The sequence below is a fragment of the Gavialis gangeticus genome, unplaced genomic scaffold, assembly GCF_001723915.1.
Source record: "Gavialis gangeticus isolate Ggan-Ray unplaced genomic scaffold, GavGan_comp1, whole genome shotgun sequence".
Classification (NCBI taxonomy): domain Eukaryota; kingdom Metazoa; phylum Chordata; order Crocodylia; family Gavialidae; genus Gavialis; species Gavialis gangeticus.
The window spans coordinates 7,241,804-7,250,059 of record NW_017729029.1 but is presented as its reverse complement, the minus strand read 5'-3'; the positions used below and the strand labels follow the sequence as shown (position 1 = coordinate 7,250,059).

Below are 8,256 nucleotides of genomic sequence, written 5' to 3'. Positions count from 1 at the left end.
CTGAAAGGCCGGAGCTGGGGTGGGTGGGGCAGCCATGGTAGGGGTGGGGAGAGTGAGGGGGAGGTTGTGGGGGGCTCGTGCAGAGCCCACCATGCAGCATGGAGCAGTGGGGGGCAGCAGGGATTGTCTCCCACCCAGCACTACCTGCTGAGTTGGGGCTTTTTTTCCCCCCCAAGTGCTGGGAGCTGGGGCAGCAGCCATGGCCAGGCTGGGACAGCAGGCAGGGGATGGGCCTGGATGATTTGGCTGAATCAATTTGGGACAGTGATTTGAATCACTGAATCAAATCCTTGTCCCCCGAATCAGCCAAATCCGAATCTGAAGCAAATACTAGCCACTTCACACAGGCCTACTGGGAACTGAAGGCCAAGTCTCTTGAGTTCTGCTCCAGCACTCTGTCCTGTATGCCAGTGGTTCTCAATTTTTGTCTCTGGGACTCACCATGACAACTGCAACTTTTGGATCTGGAAGTTGTGTTATGTTAGCTGCATCAGTGCTGTGCTAGGTCAGCACAGAGCAGTGCTGTGGGTTGTTAGCCAGCTCCTGGGCTTCACTGGACTGGACTGGAATCAGTGTAGCTGCATTAGTGAGGTGTGCCATCTAGAATAAGCAGCACTGCTTTGCAGCAAAGTTAGTTAAATTGTTTTTAGTGAGGCAGTTGGTGTTTGGGAAGCAGGATGCATAGAGTAGTATGGCATCTAACATGGATACTGCTTGTTATCGCTGAGGATTGGTTGACGTCCACCCCTAGCCTTTCTTGAAGACCACAACTGGAGAGCCACGGCTCCAGACCAACTTTTCTACTTTTACTTTATTCACTTTTGTCTGTCGTACAAGAACCGGTAATCATTTTCTTTAGCCCTAAGCACCTTTCTTCCCTACTTCCTCTTCATTCTTGCTGATGATAACACAATTACAATTTTGCATATAGATGGATTGCAGACTTGATTTTTTTTGTGCATAAAGAAATGTTTTTCTATAATAGCTTCTGCTCTTCTGTCTTAATATCCCCCATGCTGAAGCAGTGAAATGGATGATTTCCCTCCCCCCAGTATACAAACACTTTAACTCAAGTACATACCACGTTGATCTGAACTGAGTTACTATTCTGTGCTCTTCAAGTTGGAAAGATCAGACTTCCTGGAATGCTTCCTGCGCTCCCTCTGGAGTACTGTGTAGCTCATTTTCTGTGCAGCAGCAGTAGTTCCACTGAATATTATGTGAACCTGAATGAATGATATTCAACCTACAGAACGAATATATAGTTAAACATTTCATTCATGCCTCCCACCCCTGCATACATTCCATGAGATCCTGCAAAGCAGTTTTATTAATTTTTTTCAAAAATTAAAAATATGTTTTATCAATCAAGTTACTGATTATGTTGGTAAGGCTTTAACTGAAGCTACAGGAAGGTTCTCATTCACATGCCCCTATTCACATGCTCATAACTTTGTCATTAGTTCTTCCTCCAGATGAAATTTTCCAGGCTTATTCTAACCCAAAGGCGATTTAAAAAAAATCAGTTGCTTTTGTTATGTGAGGGAGGAGGCAATGCTTTTATCCCTCTAGAAGAAACGTAGATGACTTTTACATGCAAGGATTAAGGTGTTAAAAAAAATAACCTAGTGATTGAAAAATGAAGCTTTCCAGATGTGTAGGCTTCCCAGCTGATTTGTCCCCCCAGAAAACAAACACTAAGCACATTCTGTTTTAACTTACCAGCTTTTGGCATACATAAGAAGAAAATACTATCTGAATGACTGTAATATAACAGAAATAAATAAAATAGCTGCAAGTGAAAAGTCAGCATTTATCGATAGATGTCACAGAGTGGTATCTGTGGATATATGAACTTTCTGCAAGATTAAAGGGGTGTTGGGTTTTACCTCATGTCCTCTGCTTCGTGGTAGCTCCCCAATATCTGCTCTGACTCTGGTAAATGGCAGTCAAGCCACAGTATCTTAACTTCTTTTATTGAGACAACATTGCCTGGGCTTCGTATTAGATTCTACAATACCACTGTGTTTGCTACTGGTAAGTGCTGCCTTTTACTGGAGCTTGCTGGTGATATAGATTTAGAATTATGTAAATAGCTTTTTATGGAGTATCAGTGCAATGTTGACCTTGCAGTATATGGTTTTATAAGAACATGGTTATATCAAATGAGAAGTCAAGGGAGGCAGTGCCACCTCCTGAATAGTGCTGAACCATGATTGGGAGACCTGGATTATTTTCCTAGCTGTGCTACTCACCTTTTGGATGACTTTGAGGAAATTTACTTTCCTTCAATATGCCTCTACTTCCCCATTTGTAAAAAATAAAAAAATGGGATAATGATATTATCCTCCTTTGTATACCACTCCAAGATTGACTAATGATAGTGATATTGTGTATATCCAGCTCTCATAATAGTACTTTTTAATGTTCTTGTTTGTTTGGGTTTTTTTAAATTCATTTTCCCATTGTTGGTGTATATTGGATGTTTTAGTTTCCTTGTTACAAACTGAAATTCCCTAAAGGTTGGAAATGCCATAACCAAGGTTTTGATTCTCTAGTAGCAACTCAGCCATCTTCCACATATGATACAAAGTATTCCAGGAAATCTGGATGAATGACATGGCAGAGTTAGCTTTGATAAAGAAACCTTTTCCCCACTGGTATAGGATTGCTTCTTTTCATATCTTAGTGGTACCTTCCCCTAAGTTTCTTTTATAAGTTTTTAAGGTTTTCTTGTTCAGAAAATTTTTGTTCAGAATTTTTTTTTTTTAAGTAAAAAATACCTAGATATCAATCTTGAAATTTCAGCAGGAAATGGTCACATGAAGTTTATTATTATTATTATTAGGACTATTGCTACTTATGTCCTATCCTAGTGGTACTTTACCATTTGGCTCCACTGGCCAGATGAGAGCTGGTCTGTGTGCCATACTGGGCCCCATCCTGCTTCTATCCAGTGTGCATAGATTGGGCTTCTCATGGCCTCGGCTGGCTCCTGCGCATATGGACTGATCCCCAGGGCTCTGAGTCACCTCCACTCAGCCTCTGTGCTCCAGGATCAGGCCCTGGGACCCCTACCCTGCTTCCATGCTCTAAGATTAGGCTGCACACTACCTTGCATGCCTGATCCAGTGCTCAGGGCCATGCTACCTGGTCTGCTTGGTTCCCCACAGGTATAGAAACTTGACAGCAGAGGAGCAGTGGCACTGCTCCACTACTGTCAAACTTCAGACCTGTGGGGAGCCCCACAGGTCACATGACATGGCACCTTGGGCCAGATCTGGCTTGTAGGCTGTGGATTGAGTACCCCTGCCCTTTTAAAGATAAGATAATAAGAATGGAGTACAATGTTGGTAGGACAGAGTTGCTGATCTTAGAATGGGGTTCTAGTTTCAGTCATGTTTTTTTTTATCCCCCTTCTAATGCAGTCTGACCTTTGTTCTGATCACTGCTGTTCAATGAGCTGGTGCTTTCATTGGGTTATCAACAGGGATGACCAGGGTGTTGTTTTTCCCCCCACTGTGGTTACAGCTAATTACAGCTTATTGTCCATTATAACCCCCAGGTCCTTTTCTGAAGAGCTGCTGCTTAGCCAGTCGGTCCCCAGCCTGTATTGGTACCTGGGATTATTCCATCCTAAGTGCAGGGCTTTGCCCTTGTCCTTATTGAACCGTAGAAGATTTCTCTTGGCCCAACCCTCCACTTTATATAGGTCACTCTGAATCCCAGACCTACCCTCCAATGTATCTACTATTCCCCCCAGCTTGGTGTCATCTGCAGACTTGCTGAGGGTGCACTGTATGCCACATTCCGGGTCATTGATGAAGATACTGAACAAGACTGGCCCCAGGACTGACCCCGGGGGCACTCCACTTGACACCAGCTATCAACTAGACATCATGCCACTGATCACTACTCACTGAGCCTGATGCTCCAGCCAGTTTTTAACTAGCTTACAGTCCACCCATCCAATCCATGTTTCCTTAACTTGCTTGTAAGAATGCCATGGGAGACCATAGCAAGAGCCTTGCTAAAGTTAGGGTATATCACTTCCACTGCTTTACCCACATACATGGAGCCAGTTATGTCATCATAGAAAGCAATCAGGTTGGTTAAGCATGACATACCTTTAGTGAATCTATGCTGTCTGTTCCTAATCAGTTTCTTCTGCTTCAGGGGCTTAGAAATGGATTTCTTGAGGACCTACTCCATGATTTTTTCAGGGACTGAGGTGAGGCTGACTGGTCTGTAGTTCCCTGGATCCTCCTCCTTCCTTTTCTTAAAGATGGGCACTGTATTTGCCCTTTTCCAATTGTCCAGGACCTTTCCAAATCTCCACGAGTTTTCAAAGATAATGGCCAGCGGCTCTGCAATCGCATCAGCCAACTCCCTCAGCACCCTAGGAGGCATTGCATCTGGCCCCATAAATTTGTATATGTCCAGCTTTTCTAAATAGTCCCTAACCTGTTCTTTCACCATTGAGGGCTGCTTATCTTCTCTCCAAACTCTGCTGCCTGGTGCACTAGTCTGAGAGCTGACCTTGCCTCTGAATACTGAGGTTAAAAAGGCATGGGGTATTTCAGCCTTTTCCTCATTGTCTGTCAGTTGGTTGCCTCCCCCATTTAGGGACACACACTTTCCCTGACCTTCCTCTTGTTGCTGACATACTTGTAGAAACCTGTCTTGTTAACCTTCACATTTCTTGCTAGCTGCAACTCCAATTGCACTTCGGCCTTAGACTGCACTTTGGTTTTAGACTGGACATAAGGAAAAACTTCTTTACCATCTGAGCCTCCAGAGTTTGAAATAGACTCCCCCTCAGAAGTGGTACAAGCACCTACTTGATGCGTACAAGAAGTGCCTGGATGCTCACCTTGGTGGGGTCATCTGACCCCAGCTGACTTCCTGCTCTTTGGGCAGGGGGCTGGACCAAATGATCTTGTGAGGTCCCTTCTAGCCATAATGTCTAGGAAATCTATGCAATGTCTGTCCCAATCCCTTTGTGGTTTAACTTTAAACCAGAGTCCCTCGGCATCCTGGCATGCTCTGTGCTCCAGCTCAACAGGGCTGGCCCTGCCCCCTTCTCCCCAGCCAGACAGACAGGGACAAGGGTCTGGCCAGAGAGGGGTTTAATTCGGTCACGCCCCTGCCTGGCTGTTGGAGCGGTGAGGGGGGAGCAACTGTGATGGGGGCAGCAGCCCCTGTCATGGTTTCCCGGAGTACAAGACTCTTCCTGGTGGGGGGCATGGCTGCTTTGTGGGGTGGGGAAAGCTGCTGCAGACCATGGTGCTGGGGGCAGGGCTTGGAGGGCTCTGGCCCCCTCCAGGCCTCGGTGCTGCCACGCATAGTCTGCCTTAGCTCTGCCCTCTCCTCAGCGCAACACCTGCTCCAGGAAAGGGCTTGTGCTACCCAATGCTATGACAGGGGCTACTGACCCCATTGAGGCCCCTGCCCCCTCCCACTGCATCAGCTGTGCGGGGGCACAACCAGACACCGGCTGGCAGGGTCCCTTGGGGAGGGGGGTGGGGGGGAGCACCTGGCAGAACTGGCTCGGGTCCCTGATGGTGGGACAGGGAGGGGGGATTAAACCCTTCTCTGACCAGTTCAGCCCGGACTGGCCGTGCTCTCCCAGCATAACTTTCCTTCAGCTGAGGGTGTGCTCTAGCACCCCCCCCCCAGCTCCTGGCCTGAGCAGCTGCAGACAAGTGCTTCCATTGGTTCAGTCCAGAGGGAACGTCTGTGCTGTTACAAACTCGTTCAGCCTAGGCTAATTAGACTAACCTGCAAAGGTTGACTCAGTTCAGGCCCCAGCTTTCTGAATGTCTGTCCCTAGCCCATGAGAACCAGGGCCTGTGACAGGAAAGTTCTGCTAGCTGGCTGAAGAGAGTCTCGTCTACCTCATGCTCCTTGTTTGGTGATCTATAGCATACACCCATCACAACATCACCCTTGTTGCTTTCCTCCCTAGTCTTAACCCAGAGACTTTCAAGAGGCCTATCTCTCCTGGAGCTCTGAGCAATCATAGAGCTTTTACATACAGCACAACCCCTCCTCCTCTTCTCACTTGGCTGTCCTTGAACAGTTTGTATCCATCCATGACGATACTCCAGTCATGCGCGCTATCCCACCAAGTTGTTATTACTGTAAGTAGGGTTAGCTGAAGACTTTAAATAAAGTGTTTTTGATGGAAAATGAGTTTTGACAATTTCTTCCTCTTTTTTTTTTTTGTGACAGGATTGTGCTTTCCAGAGAGAGCTGTAGGACCTTTTTGTTGAAAAGTCAAATGCCTAAAAGCCAAAATACTTTGTTCAAACCACATAATATTTCAAGTTGGAAACTCACTTAGAGCTTTCATTTACTTGCCTCACAGACACGTGATGTTCTTTGTGCCACGGTCAGTGGCTGGACAGACTCTCTAATGTCCCGTGGCCAGGGATTTCTGTGGTGCGTCACCTCCCCTATCCAAAAAAGGAGATGGATGCATCAGAGATGAACTCCAACCAGGAAGCTTAGTTTATGGAGCCAGAGGGAGTTGTTCCCTTTTCCTTGTGGCATCTCCAAGATGAAAGACTCAGATTTGATCCCACCTTTTTCAGTACTGAGATTTCAGTGCAAAATTTAAAAACTTGTGCAGGAAAAATTTAGAGGCAGCTCTTAACTAGAGCTCTTAAAAAGAGGTAAACTCTTAACCACCAGTTTCTAATTAGAGTATGCTATCACTCTCTTCATTCATCTATGCTTATATCCTTTGTTAAAGTTTCCCATGGGAGACTATTAAAAGACATTTTAAAATATAGCTACATTATATCAACCTGTTCTCTTTTAGCTATTTTTTATTCTCTTCAGCAATTCCAGGTGATTGGTGAGGTATGAATTTCCTTCTGAGAAGCTATCAGAGCATGCTCAGCTAGTGGGCTTGTTGTTGTTTATGGGTTTGTTTGTTTTTTTAGTGTAATCCTTGACCCTTTTTAAAATGTATTCTCTTTCTCTTTGTTCACTGCACCTTTAACTCCACAGGAACTTACAGGAAAGTAGAAAAATTCTGTTGACTCTCAGTATGGGTAGTTTTCCTGAAGTTTTTAAAATTCGAGTCATGAACCTTCTTTGGAGACTGAACAAGCTGAGGCTTATGCTGCTGTCCCAGTTTACAGCTGTGTGACGCTTCTTTTTTTAGACTGTATATAGTCAGCTGCACTTCTGTTTTGGAGACTTTCTCCTGGAGTCTGAATAGTTTTTTGTTCAAATGGAAAACTTCTTACTGCAGCTTGGAATTCTGAACCTGTCACACGGCCATTTATACAATGCACATTGCTGCTGCATAACAGCTGTAGTGATTTATTTACCTGATGTTGAGTTTGAGTACTGGTCACATAAATGTACCATCAGTGGGATCATTCTGTACCACTTTTCATTGCCAAATGGCATCAAGGGCAGGCTTGTTTCTAAAGCAGATGAACCTCTGTCACCTCTAACCTGTGCAGGGCAGCAGACATACCTTCCTGGTTTAAGTTAAACCAGACTCTTCCAGCATACCAGCGTGCTGTCTGGGCTGGGTGGGGCTGTCTGCTGGAGCAGAGCAGGGTTGGCCCTGCCCCTCTCTTTCCTAGGCAGAGCACTATCACTGCTGGCTGGCTGAGGGACTGCAGCGACTGCCAGGCTTCCCTCCCTGCTGGCTGCTCAAGCAGGGATCCCTCTCCTGCCCTTCTCCTATGGCACAGACCCAGCACAGGGACCCGGCATCTGGCCATGCCCCCCTCACACCCCATGCTAGCTAATGCTGAGAAGTGTCTGTGTGGGTCTCCAATTTCATTGGGACAAAGGGCAGACAGCCAGTGGCTTGCACCCTGCAGATAAGAACTTGAAACTACTGAGAGAGATGTTTATTTCCCTTTGTAGGGCTTGATGGGGCAATAAACAACCTGCTGGGTGCAATCTGTCAGTCTTCAAGAGGGGACAAACAAAGGAGTTAAAAATTACTTGGTTTGCAGACAGTCTGAAGAAGCAGGGAGACAGATTGAAAAGCTCAGTGTCACCAGATGCAGGGTTTGGCAATGCTCCTGCCCCTTGAGCAGCAAGCAGGAAAAAGCCTGGGATGGTGCAGGCATGGTGGGGGTTTACACCTTTCTCTTATCAGAGCATCCTGCTGGTGCTTGGCCATGCCCCCCTCAACTCAGTACTGTGGAAAGGAAGGGAAGGCTGCTCTAGCACCCCCCGGTTTCAGTCCAGAGGGGATGTCTGTGCAGCTACAAACTGATC

General features: G+C 46.1%; 1 protein-coding gene across 4 annotated transcripts in view; it reads left to right on the top strand.

The window, feature by feature from the left end:
- MID2 (midline 2) overlaps positions 1-8,256 on the top strand; it is a 597,656-nt gene that overhangs the window by 100,837 nt on the left and 488,563 nt on the right. The window lies entirely within an intron of this gene.